Consider the following 24,814-nt stretch of genomic DNA (forward strand, 5'->3'; position numbering starts at 1 on the left):
GAAAGCTTTGTAACTTTTCCCACAGTGATTCACTAAATAAAAAGAAAAGAAAAAAAAGAATAACTAGGAATGGAGCTGGAGTGATATCACAGCAGATAGGGCATTACCCTTGCATGTGGCCAACCCGGGTTCAATTCCCAGCAATCCACATGGTCCCTTGAGCACCGCCAGGTGTAATTCCTGAGTGCAAATCCAGGAGTAACCCCTGTGCATTGCCGGGTGTGACCCAAAAAGGAAGAAAAAAGAACGAGAAAAACTTGGAAGAGCTCATATGATTAACTAGTTGGTATGTGCTCATGAAGAGACAAACCAATAAAATGAAAGAAAAAAAACAAGAAAGCTAAGCATATATGAATTAGTATGCAAATGTGGTACGGTTAATGTTTCAATTTGTGAGGGTAAAATAACAAACAGTGCTACAAAAAATAGCCATTTGAAAAGACAAATTGAATCTGTATCTTTTAAAAATCCATAAAAATAAATCTAAAACAATCAGGGATTTAAATTTATGGCACTAAAGCCATACAAATGAGAAAAAAAAATCAGACCAGTGGGTGAGTAGAAACACTTATAACTGATTCCAAATCCAGAAACATGAATGAATGATACACTTTCCCACGAAAAATAATCAAACGACGGTGTGGGAGGGAGGTGGAGTTCGTTCCGAGTCTACCGGAAATGACTTCAGACTACTGAGCCAGGAATATCAACTCCAGAGCACCACTGGCTATGGCCAATAAAATAAAAGCAAAACCAGAAAACAAAAACCACATATGGTCCCCGGAGCCTACCAGGAGTAATCATGGAGTACAGAGCCAGGAGTAAACCCTGAGCACAGCTGGGAGTGCCCAGACTCAAAGAAAAATAGAGAAATAAAATCAAAGGAAAGACTACAAATGGTACAACATGAAGGAAGTTTGAGGGTAATGGAACTGATATTCAATCTAATTCAGGTGATGATTACAAAATTCTATGCACTAAAATTTATAGGAGCCAGGAAGGTGGCTCAGCATTACAGTACATGTGAGACCCTGTTATCAATACTCAACACAAACTTTTAAAAAATGAACTCCCTAAAATGTGTTGTATCCTGTAATAAATACCTACTGGTGCTTGGAGGGTTACTCCTAGGCTTCTTCTATGTTCAGGGCTCAATCTAGGCACTCAGGGGAACATCTGTGGTGCTGGGGATTAAAAAAGGGTCAGCCACATTCAAGACAAGCATATTAACCCTAAAACTTTCTGCAAAATTAAAAAGACTAAGAGACTTTTATAATTTACAGGACAGATCAAGGACCAGAAAGCAATTTTCTCCTACAATAAAGAGATTATCAGCAAGCTGGGGAGACGACTCAAAGGGTTGGTACAACTGCATTGCATGCTGGAGATCCAGGTTTGATTACCAGCACCACATGGTCCCCTGAGCACCAGTGAGAACGACCCCAAGTAATGTACTGGGAGTAGCCCCTAAGCACCACTGGATATGGCCCAGAAACAAAAAGAGGGCTTTTTGAGACGGGGTGAAAATGAATAAAACAGAAAGGTTTGATAATAGCTCTGTATCAGAGTTAATTTCCTGATGGCATATTTTTTTGGAAAAACAAACAGAAGGATTTTGGTACTGGGCTGGATAGCAGTACAAAGGCACTTGCCTTGTGACTGAGGTTCAATCCCCAGCATCCCATATGCTACCCCAAGCACCACCACGAGTAATTCCTGAGTGCACAGCCAGGAGTAATTCCTGAGCATCGCCAGGTATGGTCCAAACACACAAATCATGTCTTACAAAGGACTCTCTGATAATTTAGTAAAATCAGAAACCGTCAAACAGGTATAAATAGTAATAACAATTAGTTACAATAGTAATATTCAGGGACTTGGCTAAGGGGATACAGTGGCATTCCTTACATTTTATAATTTTTCTGTATTAGTTTTGAAATAAAAGCATAAAATACATGAACATGAATATAAGCAGTATTTCAAGATAAAAATCAAAGAAACAGTAGAGGAACCAGTTAAAAAGGCCTTTCTAGGTCTCAAATTGAAAACTCCTCATCAAAAAAGAATGATGGCACAGTTCTAGCACACATCAAATTGGAGAAGGAAACCCAGGAGAGTTCAGTGACAACTGCTGGCTGTGTTCAAGAAATCATATTGCTCGAGCGGGCCCAGTAACGTCTCCATCGGAGACTTTGTTGTTACTGTGTTTGGCATATCGAATACGTCACAGGGAGCTTGCCAGGCTCTGCTGTGCGGGCGAGATACTCTCGGTAGCTTGCCGGGCTCTCCAAGAGGTGCTGATGAATCGAACTCGGGTTGGCCATGTTGGCTGCGTGCAAGGTAAACGCCCTACCACTGTGCTATCGCTCCAGTGCCCAAATTTGAGCCACTATTATAGTTAAAAATGGTATGCAAGGGAAGGACCTTAATCTATGTATTCTGTCCAGCCTAATATATCACATTTTAAACATCAATAAATACATGATAAAACCGGCAAAGCCTGGCAAGTTACCCGGGACATATTCGATATGCCAAACACAGTAACAAATGTCCCACTGGAGACGTTCCTGGGCTGACTCGAGCAAATCGATGACAAGGGGAGGACAGTGACCGTGACAGCGACAGTGACAGTGTCATGATAAAATGATATAACAAAACTAATATGCATAGTCTATCAAGGAGCCTTGTAAAATCACTATGAAAATGAGGAACACACCACTAGAAAAAAATAGGCAAAGTACATAACATACTAAAGGGAATTTCATAGACCTGTTGATCTATGAAAAAGATGTTTAATGTCACTGATGGTGAACTTAAAAGCAAAGTAAAAGAGTAAGCAAGTACATAGAACAACTGAAAAGAAATGGGATCTAGAGGCCTGAACAATACCGCAGCAGGTGGGGCGTTTGCCTTGCACGCGGCCGACCCGGGTTCAATCCCCAACATCCCAGATGGTCCCCAGGGCACCACCAGGACTAATACCTGAGTGCAAAGCCAGGAGTAACCCCTGAGCATTGCTGGGTGTGACCCCAAAATAGCCCATTATATCTAAGCTGTAACCACTGAAACTTTGTAATGTTCTTGCCAAGTTGACAGGCGGGGCAATGGTGTGGGGGTTTGGGGGTTGTGCTGGGGAGGGAATAAGAGAACACCAGTAGTAGGATAAGTTTTGAAATACATGTCTAAAACTCAACTGCAAATGACTTTGGAAAACATAAGTCTTTAATAAAATAAATTTAAGAAAGTCAATGGCAAATATATTTTTAAATAACAAATCTCTGCTGATTAGAATAAAGAAAAAAGGGACATTCTAGTGAGGCAAAATCTGGAAGACCTTTATGGTGAGCAATCTGATAATAATATAAATACATCTTAAAGTAATATTTAAAAGTTAGCAAAGAGGGACTGGAGAGAGAGGACAGCAGCCAGGCTGCTTACCTTGCACAAAACCAATCCATCTTTGATCACCTCATATGGTCCCTTGAGCTCTTCAGAAATGATACTTAAACAGAGACTGGTGCAGCCTCAAAACTAAAAAAAAAATTTAAATCAGTAAAGAGAAAACTGGCAACATTAATCCAATAATTGCACAAAGAAGAGCTGCATACTAAAATGTATATTATGGTTTAATTTACAACAGCAAACTACTGGAAACATTGCCAACAATTAAAAGACAATTCTACCATTGTGTTTTCCTGCTTCCCTAACCACTGTACTCTCTGGTCCTCCTTCCTATATTCTTTTCAATACCATTTTTTTCACAAGTTGTAATTACTAATGTAATTCTCTGATAATAAAAAACAAAACTCTGTAGTGAATTTGCCAATGTTTGTTTGTTGTCCTTAGCTTTCAGTCTCCAGATAAAACACTTTTCCGAAATTTCAAAGACAGTTAGTTCCATACCCTCCAAAGTCCCTCACAGTAACTCCACATAGTCAACCACTCTGTTCGAACCAAATCCTAGACAAATGATCTAAATCAAAAATATTTTTCAACGGCATTATTAACAATGGCAAAAGGTCTTCATTAAGAGCACGGTGGAGCAAGAACTAGAATATACATACTAGCTGACCATCACTCAAAAGAAACAAGATAGAAACATCTAGATCAATGGATCCATAGACCAGTCTGCAGGCAAGTGATATGCAAGGATGCAGCCCTAGATGAGAGACTAGACCAGGAACAGATACCATGAAGAAATGACATAATCCTGGGCTGTACCTACTGTGAATTTCCCCAACACCCAAAAGCTAGGAGGAAGACACCTCTACTCCTGCCAGAGCTCTCAGCCTGAGTGGGGTGCCCAAAACCTATACCCATGGTTCACTTCTCATAAACATTGCCAAGTTTCTTTCCCATCGCCCACTAACCTCTATGGTACGCATCCCCTGAGCCAGAACCTACTGTCCCCTAAGCTGTCCAGCCACAGGAGATCTGGTCGGCTCAGTAACCTCACACTTATCTGTAAACAAAGAAAGCAAAGTACTACCTAAACCGTTTGCTTTTTCTCCTAAATCCTGTAAACTTTGCCCTAAGTGAAGAGTGTCACACAGGTGCGGGCAGAGAAGGGCTGTTATCCTTAGTTTGTAGGGGGTCAAAAAGTAACTCTGTAAGGGAACTGTAGCTTTCTAGGAGTCTTTTAATCGGCTCTACCGCAGGACCAGGTTTAAAAAGTCTCAATGAAAGATCAAGGAAACAGCCATAGAGAAAATATAGGGAATACAGGCCTTCCCTTGCATACAGCTGTTGGGAGTTCAATCCCCAGCACCACACACCATGGGCGAACCTCCAAGCACTACCGAGAGTGATTTCTGGAGCTGGAGTGATACCACAACAGGTAGGGCGTTTGCCTTGCATGCGACCAACCCGTTTCAATTCCCAGCATCCCATACGGTCACCCACGCACCGCCAGGAGTAATTCCTGAGTGTATGAGTCACAAATAACCCTTATGCATTGCCGGGTGTGATCCAGAAAGAAAAAAGAAGAGTGATTCCTAAGCAGAGTCAGGAAGGATTCCCCGCAGTGCATAAAAAAAAGAAGTAGAAAAGGAAAAGAAGCAGAGCAGAAGCCTCAAGACGAGTTGCTGGGTTTTCCACACTGGGAGAGCTCTAGATCTATGTCCTGGGTAAAACTAAAGCAAAAACTTGAATTGAGCTCTCCCTCTGGAGAAATGCCAGTCAGTCTACAATATGTAAGGAAACAAATTTTATCATCGTGGAAGAAAATGATACCTATAATCCATGAAGCATAAAATGAAAGCGGACTTACTGGTAGAAGACACAGATAACATCCCCTTTAGTCAGTTCACAAAGAAGTCTTCCTACAAGAGAAAAATCACACTTCAGTTCAAACATTGACCTAGCATGCACTATGCACCAGATCTAGGCCTAGCCTTGAGGTTACCAAAAAAGAGGATCTGAACTCACCATCTGATAGAATGCAGTACACCAGAAGTATAGAAAAAGTTTTAAGTTTGAACATGGAAAGGTCAAGAAAACCAGTAATGTGGAGCAATAGCACAGTGGTAGGGTGTTTGCCTTGCACGCAGCCAACATGGCCGACCCGAGTTCATTTCCTCCGCCCCTCTCGTAGAGCCCGGCAAGCTACCGAGAGAATCTTGCCCGCACAGCAGAGCCTGGCAAGCTACCCGTGATGTATTCGATATGCCAAACACAGTAACAACAAGTCTCACATGGAGACGTTACTGGGCCCACTCGAGCAAATCAGTGAACAACGGTAGGACCGTGACCGTGACCATGGGGAATATTGTCTGTCATGGAGGCAGGGGGAGGGTAGGAAAGGTGGGGTATACCAGGGATATTGGTGGTTGGTAATGTGCAGTGGTGAAGGGATGGGTGTTTGATCATTGTGTGATTGTAACCCAAACATGAAAGCTTGTAACTATCTCATGATGATTCAATAAAATAAAAATACAAAAACAACAACAACAAAGAAAACCAGTAATGGAGCAAAATAATCTTTCCTCAAACCCCCAATTTCTTTTTTAGGTTTTAAAATGTTTTGTTTCAATTATGTTGCGAAATCCAGCTATGCGATAGGATCACTCCTAGAGGTACTCAGGGGACCATAAATGGCAAGTGGTAAAGTGGTATGCAACTAAGGTCAGCAAGTTTCAAGGCCGTACCCGAATATTCTTGCTGGCCTTCACAAGCAAAACTTTGTAGACAAAGGAGTTAGTTTCCAACATGACAAATATTTCTTAAAATACATTATCAGCATGTAAAGGAGAATATAGCAGATGCTAGCCTTACCCCAACATTGATCCTCAGTAACCAATATGACTCCCCCAAGCCCAGAGTGATCTCTGAATGTAGAACCAGGAGTAACTCCTGAGCACAGCGGGTGTGGCCCCAAAACCAAAATTTGTGTGTATAGATATGATTGTATATGCATACATATGTGTGTATACATATGTGTGTACACATACATATATATGTATGTGTTTATATGCAAATAAATAAAGTTGACCTGAGCATACTAGAGCAATTAGAGCGTTTGTATTGTATGCAGCTTGCTCAGGTTCAATTTCCTGCACCACAGATGGTTCCCCAAGCCCCACTAGAAAGAAGCCCTGAGCATAGAACCAGCAGTAAGTCTGAGCAGCACTGTGCCCAAAATACAAAAAAAAATTGTTCAAGTCATCTGCTCATTATCTACCATAGCTACCTTCAAAATCAAATGTCTGCAAGGGGCCTTACAAACAGAACCCAGGGACCATTCCATGGATATTGGGTCAAACAACTCACTGGAAGGGCCCAAGGATGTGGTGCTGCACTGACACTGCAGATTGGGGAACCTCCAGTGCCACCTGGCAGTGCTCTGGGGCCACCAAGGCTACACCTGTTGAAGCAGAGAGCAGGGTTTTTAGTGCTGCGGGACATCAGACCTAGTTTAATAATCTACGCTCCTAACCCACTATCTCCTTGCCCCCCAAAATCAATTTGAATATGCAAATACTAACCCTACCTCACACAGACTAAGGATTATAAAGAAAACTTTTAGGCATTTTACCAAAGCAAATCCTCATGCAAACATGTCCAACCTCTATAAACGCGTTTATTAGTACGATTCATGACATTGTTCAAAGCAGCCAGGAATGTGTCCCAGACAAAGCAAGGAGAGGAGGGGGAAACTGAAGAGGAACAGGGGGAAGGAGAAGAGAGGAGTAAGGGGTAGGGGAGGAGAAAGGAAAGAGGGGGAAGAGGTGGAACAGAGAAGGGCAAAGGGGGGAAGGGGAAAGGGAAGAGGAAAGTAAGGAAAAAGAAAAGAGGGAGGGCATGGGGAAGAGAAAAGGGGGAGAGGTGGGAGGGGTGGAGGAAGGCAAAAAAGGGGAAGGTGGAGGAATAAGGGGAGAGGGAAGAAGTGGGGGGAAGAGAGGCATGGGAAAGGCAAGTGGGAGAGAGAAAATCGGGGAAGGGAAGGGGAAGAGGAGGAGGGGAGAGAAGGGGAAGAGGAGAGGGAAAGAGGATGATGGGGAGAAGGGGAAGGGAAAAAGGAACAAGGGAGAGGATTACTAGAGGATGAGAAGGGTAAGAGGAGGACAGGGACTTGAGCGATAGCACAGGTAGGGCAAACGCCTTGCACGTGGCCAACCCGGTTTGATTCCCAGCATCTTATATGGCCCCAGGAGTAATTCCTGAGTGCAGAAGCCAGGAGTGACACATGTGCAAGGCCGAGTGTGACCGAAAAATTAAAAAAATTAAAAATAAAGAAAACTGTACAACGTTAAAAAAAGAGGAGGAAAGGGGATGGGGAGAGCAGGGGGAGTGGAAAGAAGACTCGGAGAGCACGGGGAGGGGGAGAGGAGAGCAAGGAGAGGCGGAGAGGAGGACAGGGGAGTGGGAAGTGGACATGAAGGGGAGGGGAGAAAAGAGGAGAGGGGATGAGAAAGGAAAGGGGGAGTGGGAAGAGAAAGAGGGAATGGGGGGTGTGAAAAGGAGGGAAAAAATGAAAACCTGGAAAAAGAACAGAAATAAGGGTGCCGGAGAAATAGTACCGTGGGTACGGCGCTTGCCGTGACCGTGGCCAAAATCGTGGGTCCCATCTCTGGCATACCATATATTCCCCAGACACCGTGCATTGAGCCAGGAGAAACCCAGGAGAACTGCCCGGTGTGGCCCCCAAGATAAGAAGCAGAAATACATGCCAGCAGGACTGGAGCGCTCGTGTAGCGGGTAGGGCAATCGTCTTGCATGAGGCTGACCCAGGTTCGATCCCTGGCACCATCCCTGGACCATCCCATAGGTTCTGTGAGCACCGCCAGAAGGAACTGCTGAATGCAGAGCCCGGAGTGACGCCTGACCATCGCTGGGTGTCACCTAAACGAGGAGGGGGTGGGGGGGGGGGGCGGCGCGAGAGCCAGGGAGAAGAGAGGTGGAAGGCTGAAACCCTCCCTGGAAAGCCCAGCGGCGGGGAACCCGAGGCGCACCACGGCAGAACTCACCCAAGAAGATCCAGGCGCTGCTGTCCTTGTACTCGGAGTGCCAGGACACCTTCTCCGCCACCCCCAGCTGGACCTCTCGCTCCTTGACCTCGTTGATTAACTTCACTTTCGTCAACGGGCTGCGAAAGTTGCCGCAGAGTAAAGAAACGGCCAGGCGACCGAGAGCGCCCAACTAGGGCTCCCCTGGAAGAGTCTCGGCGCTGTCCGGACTTCGCAACCCCCGCCTCCTCGGACGCTTCTCCCCCAGCCCCTTCCCTCAGCTCCTCCCGCCCCGCATCCCAATCCTCCAGCCCCGAACTCCCACACTCCACGGAGGACAGCCGGAGCTTACTTCATCTTCCACCGGTTCCCGCTGCAAGATGCCCATGTAACGACCCCCGGAAAAAGCCGTTTAACGGTCGCCTGGCTTCAGCGCGCAATCCCATTGGACTGGAGCTCCCCCGGAAGAGATCGTTCAAACCGGAAGAGATTAGGCACGTCGGGCCTTCACGCGAGCAACGCATGCGCACTAGAACCGGGACGTGTCTCACGCGGACAGTTTTGATTTTTTCCCCCTCCGTCTCCCCCTCCCATTCCCTTTTTCTCTTCCCCCTCCCCATTTCCTTTCTCATTCTCCTCTCCCCTCTTCTCCCTCTGCTCTTAATGTCCACGTGGCTTTACCTGGTCTTCCTCTCTGCCTCTCCTTGCTCTGCTCTCCCCCTCCTCTTACCCTCCTCTCCCCCTCCCCCCCTCCCTGATCGCACCATCCCCGTCCTCCTCTTTTTTTAAATGTTGTACAGTTTCCTTTATTTTTAATTTTTAAATTTTTTACTTTTTGGGTCACATCCAGCGTTTCACAGCGGTTACTCCTGGCTTGTGCACTCAGGAATTACTCCTGGGGCCATATAGGCAGATCTCATTTCTATTGTTTTTGGGACATTTGTGGTCTCTCTTCCTTTTTTTTCTTTTAGCTCTCTGAATTTTCAATTCTTTTCAATTGATCTGAGAGTTTTTCCTTATTCCAGTCCCATTTGATTTTAATTACTACAGATTTGTAGTGGGTGGAGCAATATCACAGCGGGTAGGGCGTTCGCCTTACAAGCGGCCAACATGGCCGAGCCGAGTTCGATTCCTCTGCCCCTCTCGGAGAGCCCGGCAAGCTACCGAGAGTATTCGATATGCCAAACACAGTAACAACAAAGTCTCCAATGGAGACGTTACTGGGCCCGCTCGAGCAAATCGACGATCAACGGAGGGTCTTTACCTTTACCTTTTTACAGATTTGTAGTAGACTTTGAAGTTGGAATGTGATGCTTCCCATGTTTTTCCCCTAGGGTTGCTTTGACTACTTGGGGGGAGTTTTCCAAATGAATTTCATGGATGTTTAACTGATATGTTTTGGGATTGCATTAAATTTTATAGTGCTTTGGAGAGTATTTCCATTTTGACAGTATTTGTCGTCCTGATTTATAAGCAAGGAATGTGTTTCTTAACCCTGGCATCCTTCATTTAAATAATGTTTCGTAGCTTTCCTTGTATTGGGATTTCTCTTTTGTTAAGCTACTGGGTACTTGGATTATTTTTTCAATTTCTCCCTCTTTTATTTCATTATTTATTTATACAAAAGTCATGGGTTTTTTGACTGCCACTTTACAAGCACATCTTCAGAATTTCCTCTCAAGTACTTGTCCGTGTTTATATACCTGGCTATTAGTGGTTGAATCTCTAAGGCTGTCATCTTTCCTTGGTGTGGCAGGGATCTGATCTATTTCCCCATTTTGAGTTTTGCACGTTGAGAGTGAGTCTTTCGATTCACTTTTGTGCCATCCCCACTGCCTGTGAGCTCTGACAGAACCAGCTGGGGTTACCCTTTCTTCCCTGTCAAAGCTATCTTTGTCTACAACTGTACCTCATGGTTTGTCACTAATATAAATTTTTTTAAAAGCTATCTTCACCAGATTGGTTGTTTCTGACTAGATGTTTACAGTTAAGGGCCACACTCTTTTAATTGCTCTGGGTTTTGTCCTGTTCAGTGTCAGGAGATGGACACTTGCATGTTCTTGCATGTTCTCTTTCCTTAGAACACTTACTGTGTATTCAGAATTTGTTCTGTAGGTCCCTTAACAGATGTCCTTAAACTTTGTTCTGGGTCTCTGAAGAATCATGGAGTTTTAATGAACACTACAGAACATCTGTAGAATACTTTGGGGAGGATCATAGTGCCTACAGGGGAGAATTGAGCTGCACGGTTAATAGGGATTCTCTATAATGGTGTCGTTTGAAAGGAAAGTGCATCCCTTAAGCCCCTTACCCTATTTTGCTCACCCTCCACTCTATGTTCTCTGGGGAGCGGCCGTCTGTTTTTGGTCCATGTTAAATTTGTTAAGGTTTGAAAAACTAAAGACCAGAACAGTAGTCTGGAAATTCCCAAGAGATTGTTTTCCAGAAACTTGTAAAAATATACTGAGAATAAATGGGACTTCTGCTCCACAAAATGCTCTGGCGGTGTGCCTATGGTGTTTACTAATCTCTGGCACTGGGAAGCACTGCAGCATATTTCAGGAGATATCTTAGGAAATCATGATGATAAGTATTAAAACAAGGCTTCTTTGGAGCAAAAGTTAAGTGGATAGGGTGTGAGCCTTGCACATGGTGGACCTGGGTTGAACACAGGTGAACTGTCAGGCTGTACGGTTACCTGGTGTATGGAGCTGGTAGGCAAATTAGACTATCGACGGATGGTCAAAAGACACAGACTAACGTCTGGTGGTCAGTATACAACTTTATTCATGGTAAGCAGTGATTATATAGGGGCAGAAGGAAATTAGTACATGTGCAGGGGGGCCCTCCAGACCAATCCTCCGGCCCGCAGATGTGGCCCTAGGATCCGTAGGTGCAAGGAGGGACCGACCGAATGAACAGAAGACACGAGACAGAGTGCAGTGTAGAAACAGAGAGGAAAAGGGAAAGACTTTATTGAGTGCTACAGGCTGTTATATAGGATCCGGAGCGGCCCAGTCACAAGCAGAAGCAATATAATCATACATGGTAAGGTCAGCAACAAGAACTTTACATAGCATTCAAGGTAAACATCTGTACATTAAAGGGTCTTATGGCAGCAGCTGCAACCTGGGGATATCTATAGATAAGTCCAGTTTTGCGCAAGTATCTGCCTGCCTGTTCATGGTCACCGGACAAACATCCATCAGGGTCAGACGGTCCTGGGAGGCCTCTAAGAAGGAAGCTCTCAGAGTCTGTGTGGGCACCGCAAAGGGGGCTCAGTAATTGAAACTCTCACAGAGCAGTCTTGGCTCTGGTCATTTTTTCCCCTGGAAAATTCTTTTTTCTGGAGGTTCTGGGTGTTGAAGTTCCCTTTAAGATCTTGCAAATGCTATTTGATGTTCTCCCAGAATGGGAGCAAGGCGCTACTGGGGTTGTGTTTGGGAGTTCCCCGAGCTGGCCTCCCATCCTTCAGGTGACCCTGATGTCTCAGGCATGCTTGGGTGTCCGGAGGATTATTGGCGGTTGGTTGTCCTCTTTTGAGATCTATTTATGAGTCTGTTTCAAGGGTTCATAAAGTAGAGTAGAGTACTCTAAGTAGATGAGCTTACATGTGGCAGAGGTGAATCATAGGCCTGAGTACCTGGGCTTCTAGAAGTACAGGAAGGGGAGCACAGGTAGCCCATACTGACTCTGAGAAAGCCTTGGAATTTCAATCACAAGGACAAGTATACCTGAATATTCAGTAAGTTAATTTGCAGGAGAGGCTTCATACCAAGGCAATGAGGTCCTGCCAATGGCATGGTGAAGGTTTTGCAGGGTTTGGGCAGTCCCTAAGCAGGCCCCCATCCCTCCGATATATATATTGTGTACAGTCATTGGATTTTTTTCCTTTGTGAATACTTTTCATGTTCAGTGAAATTTGATTTCACGTTGAATCTTTATGTACATTCCATGCTCAGAGGCTTTATCTCCTTTGTCAGATCTCTTCATGTTCAGTGAAGTTTAATTTCACAGAAACTCTTGTCCTATATTCTTTTATTTTTTCTTTCTGGGTCATACCCGGCAATGCACAAGGGTTACTCTTGGCTCTGTACTCAGGAATCGCCCCTGGCGGTGCTCAGGGGACCATATTGGGATACTAGGAATCAAACCTCGGTCAGCTGCGTGCAAGGCAAACTCCCTACCCGCTGTAGTATTGCTGCAGCCTTGAAGGTCTGATTTCCAGTAAAAAGTTTTCATCCATTCTTTACATTTATAAGGTTTATTTCCTGCTTGAGATTTACAGTGACTCGGGACAACTTTTTTGCAAATGAATTTTTTCCTTCAACAGATTTCTCTCCCGCATGAATTCTTCATGTGAGTGTGAACATATTTGATTGAGAATGTCCTCTTACATTCTTTACAATCCATAGGATTTCTCACCTGTTTGAATTCTGTATTGCTGAATTTGATATCATTTTAGTGAGTTAGATTTCCTGCATTCCTTCATAGGGTTTGTAACCTGTATGAATTCCATATTGTTGATTTGGATACAATTTTAGTGAGACTGGGGATCAATATAGAACTTCGTTCAGAATGGCCTCATGAGGGCAGACAGAGCATTATATGTGCGAGACAAGTCGATATGGTTCCAGAGATCGACAATGGGCCTTCCTCAAAGGATGCCATCCTGCAGCTTTCTGAGTCATCTCCCAGGAATAGATCTCATTTAGCATTTGTTGTTTGTTATTTTGTTAATAGAGTTGATTACCGATAAACTTATTATTTATTTGATTTGCATTTTCCTGATATAGGAAATTGTCATTTGAATCTTCCTTGCCTAGGATATACAATTTTTTCTATGTATGTGTCTGTCAGATTCTAGAAAGGAACCAACTCTAAAGAATTGGTGTAAGTTTCATCTGGAAAGGCTTGATGTGTTTGGTAAGACCCAACAGATAATTGAGGTAGTCACTTATACGTATTGAGGTAAGTAATGTAAACGTAAATACTGTTAAGGTTGGGACCATATTACAGCAGTGTAAGATGTTTCCTTGCCTTGCATGTGGCCACCAGGTTAGATCCCTGTCACTTCAATATTCTTGGTAACAGATACCTTGCTGATAAATACCAAGCTCCTTGTGGTTTTGACCTGCATTTTCCCGATAGGTTCCTTACCTAGGATATACATGTCTGTAAGATTCTAGCTATTAAAATACTCAGAAGACAAGGAGTTGGCTTCATCTGGAGAGGCTTGATTTGATTCGGTAAGACCCACTAGGTTTTTGACTCTTATACTTAATATTTCTAGGGCTAGAACGATTGTGCAGCAGGTAAGATGCTTACCTTGTATGTGGTCAGCCTGGTTTGATCCCTGGCATTCGTATAGTTGCCTGAGTGCAGAGCCAAGAGTAAGCCCAGAGCACTGTGGGGTGCTAGGCCGGGGTAGGATTGCTCCAAGTCCAAAAGAGAAAATGCTGTAACTTGGATGTGATTGGATGGAGTTCTGGCAAGTCGAGAGACACAGAAAGAACAAAGGGTTCATTAGGCAATCTCACCAATGTGAGGTGTAAGGCAACAAAGTACCACACAAGAACAGTAGAAAGAAGACCAGGAGGGTTGTTCCATGTTTGGAAGCCTGCCTTGAGGGCTGGGGGATTCCAACGTCTCCCTTTTTGGTTTTTTATTTTAATTGAAATAGATATGATTTTTGTGAGAGGATTTTCCTACCTCCTCCTTGAACATTCATGGGGTTTGTTCCTGATTGTGGACGTAGATGTGACTTTAGTGAGAATGGATTCTCACCTGTCCAACTTCGATATTGGTGAGTTAGATATGATTTCAGTGGGAAATATTTACTACATGCGATACACCCCTCAGATTTCTTACCGTGTGAATGTGATATTGTTGAGTTCTACATGACTGTTGTTAGAAAGTTCTACTACCTGCATTACATTTATAAGGTTTTCCATCAGAGTGAGTTCCATATTGTTGAATTAGATATGATTCTAGTGGGAAAGATTTCCGACATACTTTACATCCCTAGGATTTCATACTGTATGAATTTGATATTGCTGAACTCTGCATGAAAGTTTTGCTACCTGCTTTATATTTGAAAGATTTGTCTTCAGAGTGACTTCGATGTTGTTGAATTTGATTTGTTTCATAGGAAAAATTTCCTACATACTTTACATCCCCTCTGATTTCGATAGCACAACAGTTCAGGCGTTTGCCTTGCACGCAGCAAAAATGGCCAACTTGAGTTCGATTGCTCAACCCCTCTCGGAGAGCCCGGCAAGTTACCTAGAGTATCTCGCCCTCACAGCAAAGCATGGCAAGCTACCCGTGACATATTCGATATGCCAAACACAGTAAACAATCTCACAATGTTACTAGGCCTGCTGGAACAAATAGTCGAACAACGGGAGGACAGTGACAGTGATGAAGTTTATATTATTGAATTCTACATGACTTTCGAGGGAGAGTTTTACTACCTGCTTTACATTGATAAGGTTTTTCATCAGAGTGACTTCCATATTGTTGAATTAGATATGATACTAGTGGGAGAGATTTCCTACATGCTTTACACCATTAGGATTTCATACTATATGAATTTGATATTACTGAATTCTGCATGACTTGCTTGTGAACGTTTTGCTACCTGCTTTACATTTGAAATGTTTATCTTCAGAGTGACTTCGATATGGTTGAGTTAAATGTTTTTTTCAGTGGGAAAGATTTCTTATATGTTTGCTTGCCTTGCATGTAGCCAATTGGTTTTATCCCTGGCATCCCAGTACTCTGTCTCAGCATTTGATGTTTCATATTTTGCTGAGAGATGCCAAGAGATAAGTGTTTGGTATTTTGGTAATACCCTTGTGGCAGATACCAATTGATAAGCTTCTTGCAGTTTTCACTTGCATTACCCTGATTTTCACTTGCCTGGAATATACTATTTACCTGATAAATATATATGTGTCAGATTCTAGCAAGAAAACAACTCGGAAGTCAAGAAGTTAGCTTCTTCTGGAGAGGCTTCACAGGATTGGTTAGACCCACTAGAATTTTGAGGTTACTAACTTATACTTAAGTACTTCTAGGGCTGGGGCAATTGTGCATCAGGTAAGATGCTTTCCTTCTATGTGGTCGACCAGGTATGATCCCTGGCATCCGTATAGTTGCCTGAGTGCAGAGCCAAGAGTAAGCCCTGAGCAGATTGTGTGCTGGACCGGAGTGGAATTGATCCAAATCCAGAAGAGAAAATGCTGTAAATTGCATGGGATTGGATGGACTTCTGATAAGTGAAGAGAATCAGAAAGAACAAAGGGCTCATCGGTCAGTCTCACCTATGTGAGGTGTAAGGAAACAAAGTACCACCCTAGGACAGTGGAAAGAAGACCAGGAGGATTATTCCATGGTTGCAAGCCTACCTCAAGGACTGGGCGATTCCCAATGTCTCCCTCTTTGGGTATTTTAACGGAATTACATATTCCTTTGTAAGAACATTTTCCTACCTCCTCCGTGACGATTAATAGGGACTGTTACCTGTATGAATTTAATATTGTTGACTTAGATGTCACTTTAAGTGAGAAAGGTTTCTCACCTGTTCGATTTCGATATTCTTGAGTTAGATATGATTTCAGTGGGAAAGATTTACTACATGCTTTAAACCCCTCGGATTTATTATTCTATGAATTTGATATTTATGAATTCTACAGGAATTTCATGAGCAAGTTTTCCTACCTGCTTTACATTTGTAAGGTGACTCCCATATTGTTGAACTCCGTATGATTCTAGTGGAAAAGATTTCCGACATGCTTTACACCCCTAGGATTTCTTACTATATTTGATATTGCATTTGATATTGCTGAATTCTACATGACTTTTATACCAAAGTCTTAGTACCTGCTTTACATTTATAAGGTTATTCGTCGGAGTGACTTCGATATTGTTGACTTCTATATGATTTCAGTGGGAAAGATTTCCTACATGCTTGCTTGCCTTGCATGCAGCCAATCTGTTTGATCCCTGGCATCCCAGTATTCTGTCCCAGCATGTGATGTTTGGTATTTTGCTGACAGGTACCCAGTGATAAGTGTTTGGTATTTTGTTAATACCTTACTGGCATATACCAAGGGATAAGACTCTTGTGGTTTTAACTTGCATTTTCCTAATATTTTTTTGCCTGGGACATACTATTTTCCCGATATGTTTTTCTGTCAGATTCTAGCAAGAAAACAACTCGTAAGAAAAGAAGTTAGCTTCATCTTGTGAGTTTGATCTATTGGGTTAGATCCACCAGATTTTTGAGGTTAGTCACTTACACTTAAAAATTTATATGGCTGGAGCAATAGTACATTAAATTAGATGCTTTCCTTCCTTGGGGCAAACTGGGTTTGATCCCTGCACAGCAGATAATTTCCTGAGTGCAGAGCAGTTTGGATCAGAATAGGGACCTTTTTGACAATGATGTTTGGAAGGGATTGCTCTCGATGGAGATGTTTTGAAATTGGGTAACTGACCAAACATAATGGCCTCTCCGTATCGGTAATCTATTTCTTGTCTCGCTCTTTCAAGAACCCCTGTGATTTCAGTGGGACTTCCTGTGTAATCCATGAAATACCCCGGTCTTAAAATGTTTTAACTTAATCTATATCTTCATATCTCTCTTTGTGTAAGATCAAATATTTGGGTGTGAGGCAAGTGTGTGTGGGCCTTGCACTGATCCATTATAATTCTGCTTAGTGCTAGGTGCTGTGATGCCTGAGTCTGAATTTGAACCAGATGACTTATTGGAATTCTGGTGGCATTAGCCCCCTCAGATATTAGGGGAACTCTCTTTTGTAGAGAAATAAGAGAAAGCTGGCTCTGTTCCAAAGCTTCTTTCCCTACAAGCATTCAAACAGTCATGGGTTCAGGTGTTTAAGGTTCCACTGTTTTGCTGAAAACAAAGGATTCATCCCATCTTAAGCTCCCAAACATGCCATCAAGCACATAGCCTCTTGTAGGCCAAAGGGCTAAGCTGTGCTCAGTGTGTGTAGTGGGAAAAAAGCCTATCAAACCCTTATGCTTATCAAACACTTACACCTGCTCTGTGATGGTTACTGTACTTACAACAAAGAACGTTCGAGGTTCAAGTCACACCGTCTGAGCTAGGTGTTTCTGTTATCCACAGATTCCACATGAAGAAACTGATTCTTGAAGAGATGAAAGGAGTTATCTAAGGTTAACCAACTAGAAAGGAATGGCAAAGGTTTGTATAGAATACAATTTTTAGTCCTGGGGTGATAGTGCAGAGTGTAGCCCAAATTCGCCCCTCATAAAAATCTCGTTGTTACTTTTTGTCCAATGAATTTTTTGCTGTCAACTTAGCATAAGCTTGGTGATGATAAGGTGAATGGAAGTATCCCAAATATACATATGTCCAGGATCTGAAGACATAGTACGGTGGGAAGCGCACTTACCTTTCTTGTGGCCCACTGGGTTTTGTTTCTCAGCACCCCATATCATCTCTAAGACCCTTGCAAGTGATCTCTGAGCACAGATATACAAGTAAGTCTGTGTACCATCAGGTGTGACCCAAACTAAAACCACAATAAAACAAAGGTATACATGTTCTAATCCCTGGAACCTGTAATTATGTTGGCAAAAGGAGCTTTGCAGATGTGATTAAGATTCTTTTGGTGGGGAGAGTTGCCTGGACTTCCCAGGTGGGCTCAATGTTGTAATTACAAAGATCATTATAAGAGAAACAGGGGATTAGAGTGGGTTGCTTGGTTGTTTGATGGGATGTGTCCGTGAAAGCAAGAGGTTGACGAGATGCAAGGAAATAATCATCAGCCAAGAATTGCACAGCGTTTCTAAAATGAGTAAAGGCAAGATGATAAATTCTCCCCTAACGTCAGGGTAACTCACAGCTTGCGCTGAGTCCGTTCAATCCCTCGTCTGGACCCTGCTTTTAGAGTGCTAGGAATTAAGGGCAACTGAGGCTTAAGTCTAGAAAGCAGTGTCCGGGAGTGAAGACTATTTGGAGTCAATTAACTCCCAAGTTACAAAAGCATAATATTAAATGTCTCCCTGTGTCCATACAAAAAGGGCATTGCTTAAAAGTAAGCTTAAAAGTAAACTGTGCAATCGGGGCTGGAGCAATAGCATAGCGGGTAGGGCATCTGCCTTGCACGCAGCCGACCTGGGTTCAATCCCTGGCATCCCATATGGTCCCCCAAGCACCTCCAGAAGTAATTCCTGAGTGCAGAGCCAGGAATAACCCCTGAGCATCGCTGGGTGTGATCCAAAAAGCAAAAAAAAGTAAAGTGTGTAAAGGATCGCGAAAAGCAATGTTTAACTTACAAATTCAACATCCTTAGAAAGATCTGACCATACAAGTTAACAGAATCTGATTAGGGGAAAAGGTGATTAACCCGTTGGGGAGGAGAGCACAGAGAAGAGTTTACAGATAAACCCAGAGGAATGGGAGTGACTCGGGAGCACTGTGATGAGTGTAACCCGATAAACCTAAGTTCCCTGTGGCAAGGGAGAAAGAACAAACCAATGTTATCCTACAAACATGGTTACAACAAAGTGTCCATATAGGAAACAGTGTGAAGATTGTTCTATTTTGGCAGGACCCATTAAGACATTCTATAGGATATCACTAACATGTTTTTAAAGTTTGGGTGATGTGAGCTTTGGTATATATATCTAAAAATATGTATATATGCATATACATAATTTCCATCTATGATTTGTTGCCTAATATCTGAAGCCATCAAATGTGGTGTGGTGTGATAATTATGGAGAATGAGTAGGGAGTGTTTTATAATGTGTCCAGGAATATGTTCATTCGTATGTGAGGCTAGGCCACAGCGCATGGGGAACGGCCTTGAGCATTGTGGCGGTTGGGCAGTGAAGGATTTTGGCTGCCGGAGCTGGGTCCCTTGGGGCGGGGAGGGTTCTCACCCACCCTGCTCTGGCGCACCCCATGTGAAACAGCCTGGCGTGATTCAGGTGGCATGGTTATGGGGGCCTCATGTAATGCTCCCATTCGGGAGAAGCAGCCATGTGATCTGGACAGAGTCTGAAGACTAGATTATCTAGCACCTCCAGGAGGTGGCGTATGGGTGTGACCCCTGCCTTGACAGACTGGGCAAAGCAGCCAGAGGAACTGTGGAGATCCTGGTTTTGTTAAGCCGAGAGTCTAAGTTCACAGAGTTCCGCAATGCCTGGGTGTTCTGTAGGACTTCACTCATACGTGAGGCGCGGCCTTGAGCGTGCCATGGTTAGGTTGTGGAGGTTTTGGCTGCTGGAGCTGGGTCCCTTGGGGTGGGGAGGGTTCTCACCCACCCTGCTCTGGCACACCCCATTTGAAACAGCCTGGCGTGAGTCAGGTGGCATGGTTATGGGGGCCTGATCTGGACGGTGGCCGATGACACGATTATCTTGCGCCAGCAGGAGGTGGCTAATGGACATGACCTCTGGCTCACCAGAGACTGGGGAAAGTGGGCAGAGGATCTTTGCTCCAGGTCCCGTTGAGCCTAGAGTTCAAGGTCACAGAGTTTTATTGTTAGGCTTGCTAGGAAATAGAAATGTGAAGACAGGATTAAATGCTGGTTCAGATCTGATTTAAAATGGTCCTGCTGAGTCTTCAGACCCACTCTGTAGTGAGTTTTTATTACTACAAGTGAGATTATTGTAATAAGCAAATATTATAGTTAGAACAATGTTTGCATTTATTACTTTTCCTATGGCCTGAGAGTGATAATAATGAAAAAAACAAGTAAAATTTTTAAAACAACTTCAGCCAAACCATTTGAGTACAATTAATGCAACATTGCTACTTGTAAAAATGATAAAAGAGGGCTGGAAAGATAGCACAGCAGATAGGGTGTTTCCCTTGAACATGGCCAAACCTGGTTTGATTCCCAGCATCCCATATGGTCCCCCTGAACACTGCCAGGAGTAATTCCTGAGTGCAGAGCCAGGAGTAACCCCTGTGCATCACCGGGTGGGTCCCAAAAAGCAAAAAAAAAAAAAAAGAGTATTATAAAAGTTCCACTCTTAAGTAAATAAAAGTGACAGTCTTAATTATATGTTTTTAGACATTGCAAGTTTGAACTATAAAAATAACATGGAGCTTGAGAGATAATATACAATAATGAACTCCACCAAGTGATATACTGAATTATATGTTTATTATATACAGAGTTTGGCAAACACACTGTGGCGTATTCAATATGCCAAAACCCAGTAACAATGATGGGTTTCATTCCCCTGACCCTGAAAGAGCCTCGAATGTGGCACTTTTCAAAATCTCAGGGCTAGGAAGAAGGAGACGTTACTGGTGCCTGCTCGAGAAAATTGATGAACAGATGACAGTGATACAGTGAACTCAGGTTTCTTATATTTGGTAGGAAATAATAGTATGGCCACTGATACATGATAGTCATTTATTGACCTTACAAATGTATTCATTACTAATTCTAATCAGAAGATATCAGCAATAGTTGTAATTTCATTGTAGTGGAAATTCACAAAATAAAACTAAGATGTAAATAGACCAGTGGAGCACCAGATATGGCCCCAAACCCTTCATATTTGACACAAGTAGCTTGGCAAGTGTTGAAAGACAGATTTAATAAATATTGCGATTTTATATGTACGCATCATACACCTATATTTATATGTATGGAGAGATAAATGCAAATAGAATTGTTTTCACTTCATAATAAAATTTTTGTTTTGTTTTGTGGCCACAACAAGCAGTATTCAGGACTTACTTCTGGCAGACCGGGGAATGTGGTGTGCCAGGGATGAAACCCGTGTTGACCAAATGTAATATAAGTACCCTACCCACTATACTATTTCTAAAGTCCCCATAATAACACTTTAATCCACAATGGAATACTTTGCAGCTCCAAGGAATGATGAAATCATGCAACTTCTGCTACTTGGTTAGAGCTGGAAGACACCTTGCTGAACGAAGTAAGCCAGAAGAAGAAAAACAAATACACTGTGAGCTCACTTGTCTGTGGTATATAGAACACTGGATGAGGAAATGTATTGTTGTAAAAGGGGGTTGCCTAGGTGACCCTTGCCCCAGTGTTTAGAGAGGAGAAGTACAGAGAAGGCAAGAAATGAAGAACGAAAGGGGAAGTAATGGGTGAAAAGGCATCAGGGCTTCAGTTATACCAGTGATACGAGTGAGGGATACAGCCTTATCTCCAAAACATAGATTCAATATAACTGAAAACATGAGATCTAAGTGACAATCACGGAAACTTTTGTAATGTGCCTATCAAGTCGACAATCAGGGATGGAGTGGGGATTGGGCTGGGGAGGGAATCTATGAACACTGGTGGAGAGAAGTGACACTGATGCAGGAATTGGTGTAGAATTATTGTATGCCTAAAACTCAACTATCAGTAACATTGTAAATCCTAGCTCTTTAATAAAATTTTTAAAAATTAAAAAAAATTTAAACCTCCGTCATTACATCAATACTTTTTTTTCACTCTAAATTATCAATCCCCCCTAGCCTGACAGCTCTGTTGGAAAACCCAATAAATGACCTTAGATCTCTTTTGGTTTGCTCACAGATGCTGAAATAAAGAACACTCTGAAACGTGGATCTAAGATGATGAAATTTAGTTTCAGCAGCTTTTTCCAAAGTGTTTTACAAACTGATGCCACTGTCACCAAATCTCGCACAACCTCTAGCAAGGACAAAAATTAAAGCCTCCTTACATAACTCAGGCGCCATCTAGAATACGAAGTCAAGAAACCACAGAGCAAATGAAAGACTTTCCTACAAGCAGTATTTTTAGGAAAATGCTTTCAGTGACAGGAATAACTTTACCACTGAAAACACCGTTCTAATCTCTCTCTTCCCCACCCACTCTCTCTCTCATCTCCTCCTCCTTCCCCCGCTGACCACCTCTCTCTTATATCACAAGAAGATTCTCACTCAACTACTCTTATCCCCCAGGTTTATCTAAGAAGTTAGGGCAGAGATAGGTCCCAACTTATCAGACTCTCTAAGGAGATATTTCAAAACAAATTTTCCTCTATGCTCTACCTATATTCCAAAAATTGTGACAGAGTTAGGAAAGAGAATGGTAAACCATTCTGCCTCATATTGTTGCCTTCATGTACACACTCATCCTTGCCCTAACTTATTTATCACATACAGAACATAAATTGTAGACTTTTTGCGTTATACCTTTTGCAGTACTAGGAATCGGGCCTAGAGCTTCACACATGCAAGTCAAGTGCTTTCTCACTGAGCTATGTGCCTGGTCCCGTAGTTATATTTTATAATTATTTAGCTTAAGTAACATTTATTTGCACATCGCATTTTGATATACAAATTAATATGCTACAAGCATATGCTTGTAACATGGTAAATTAAAATGTATATTTGAAAAAATATACAAGTTGATCACTTTTGGGGGAGCCACACCCATCCATGCTCAGAGCTTCCTCCTAGCTTTGTGCTGAGGAATCACTCCTGGAGGTGCAAGGCAAGCACCTTGCTCGATGTACTATCTCTCTAACCCTGAAAATGATCACATTTAAAAATATATTGATTTATATTCTGTGGTTTACAATACTATTAATAATGGTTTCTCATGCACATAACTTCAACATGACACCCACCACCAGTGTAGCTCCGCAAGGAACCTAACACCCTCCCTTTCAACACCCACCCCCAACAACTCAATTCTGTAGATCAATTATTTATTGGAGAAGGAACTACTTAAATACAAAGAAACACACAAAAGCACTAAAAATGAAAAAATGGCCGAGTCGCAATTAAAACTGCAAATTAGAGTAGCCTGAAGTTAACACAATATACCTTGCAGAGGAAAAAAAGGAATACAGCCCAGTGTTGTCAGACTGTAGGGAAATAATTGAACATAAGCTTCATAGTGCTGATGGTTCCACATACTTGATCTTTCATAAAAGCAATTTAATAAGACAAGTTATGGTTCTATGAACCTGTTTTTTTTTTTTTTTTGCATCTTCTGCTTCCATTTTGGGGACTGTGGTCTAAGGAAATCATTAACAAGGTGAAATTTAAAAGAACAAAAATTTTCACAAGATTATTAAACGTGATATTAAAAAGTTTGTCAAGGTGGGCCGGAGAGATAGCATGGCTGATAGGGCATTTGCCTTGCATACAGCTATCCCGAGTTCAGTCCCCGGCATTTCATATGCTCTTCCGAGTACGACCAGGAATGATCCCTGAATACAGAGCCAGGAATAAGCTCTGAGCACTGGTAGGTGTGGCCCAAAAATCAAAGTAAGGCAGTGAGCCTTTGTACAAATTAAAATATTACAACTATATGCTCAAAACATGGTAAATTAAATGTATATTTAAAAAAAGATGCAAATAGCAGGGCCACACCCATGTGTGCTCAGGGCTTGCTCCTAGATATGCACTCAGGAATCATGCCTGGACGTGCAAGGCAAGCACTTTACTCAATGTACAATCTCTCTGATCCTGAAACTCATCACATTTTAAAACAAATAATTGACTTATATCCCATGGTATACTTATAACAATTCAAAGACACTGGACAGTCAAACTAATAATCATGAAGGATTTTTTTGCTGTTAATTAGTTAACACCTTTCTCATTGAAAGGCATCATCAGGAGGCTGGAGCTATGGGGTTGCAGGTGTCTGCATTGCATGCAGCCGACCCATATTCTATCTCAAGCATCCCATATGGGCCCCTAAGCACCACCAGGAGTAAATCCATAGTATAGATCCATGAGGAACCCTTGTGCATCCCCGGCAGTGATCCAGAAAGAAAAATAAACTAAATAAATAAAAGCATCATCAGTGTCATTAAAAACATCTCTTCAAAAGCCAATTCTAAACGTAAACTAAGGAGAATGGAATGGGATGGTATTATCTGTTTCTCACAAGCATGAGAGCAAAGCATTAGTTAAGACTGAATGGTTTCTTTAAAGAACCTACATGTCTGCAATCATTCCCAAAGTTCTGTTCTCCATTCTAAATGGAAAACACAACATTTTGACGCATGTTCATTATAGAGTGAAAAGTAATGCAATATTGTGGGGGTTTGGGTTTTGTTGTTGATTGTTTTCAGGCCATATCTGGTTGTTCTCAGGACTTACTAACACAAAATGCTACCTTGTCTTACAGGAAATGTTCCGTATCACATCTTCCTTTAAAGGTCCACACTAGGGACACAGAGAGTTGGTCATTTGCCTTGCACGTGGTCAATCCAGGTTCAATTCCCAGCATCGCATATGGTCCCTCGAGCACTGCTAGGAGGGATTCCTGACTGCAGAGACAGGGGTAAACCCTGAGCATCCCTGGTGTGACCCAAAAAGCAATGAATGAATGAATGAATGAATG

General features: G+C 42.6%; 1 pseudogene; it reads right to left on the reverse strand.

The window, feature by feature from the left end:
- The window catches only part of LOC130018792 (RNA-binding motif protein, X-linked 2-like), a 61,174-nt pseudogene that overhangs the window by 6,914 nt on the left and 29,446 nt on the right, over nucleotides 1-24,814 (reverse strand).

This window comes from Sorex fumeus, unplaced genomic scaffold, assembly GCF_029834395.1.
Source record: "Sorex fumeus unplaced genomic scaffold, SorFum_2.1 ptg000268l, whole genome shotgun sequence".
NCBI classification, from domain to species: domain Eukaryota; kingdom Metazoa; phylum Chordata; class Mammalia; order Eulipotyphla; family Soricidae; genus Sorex; species Sorex fumeus.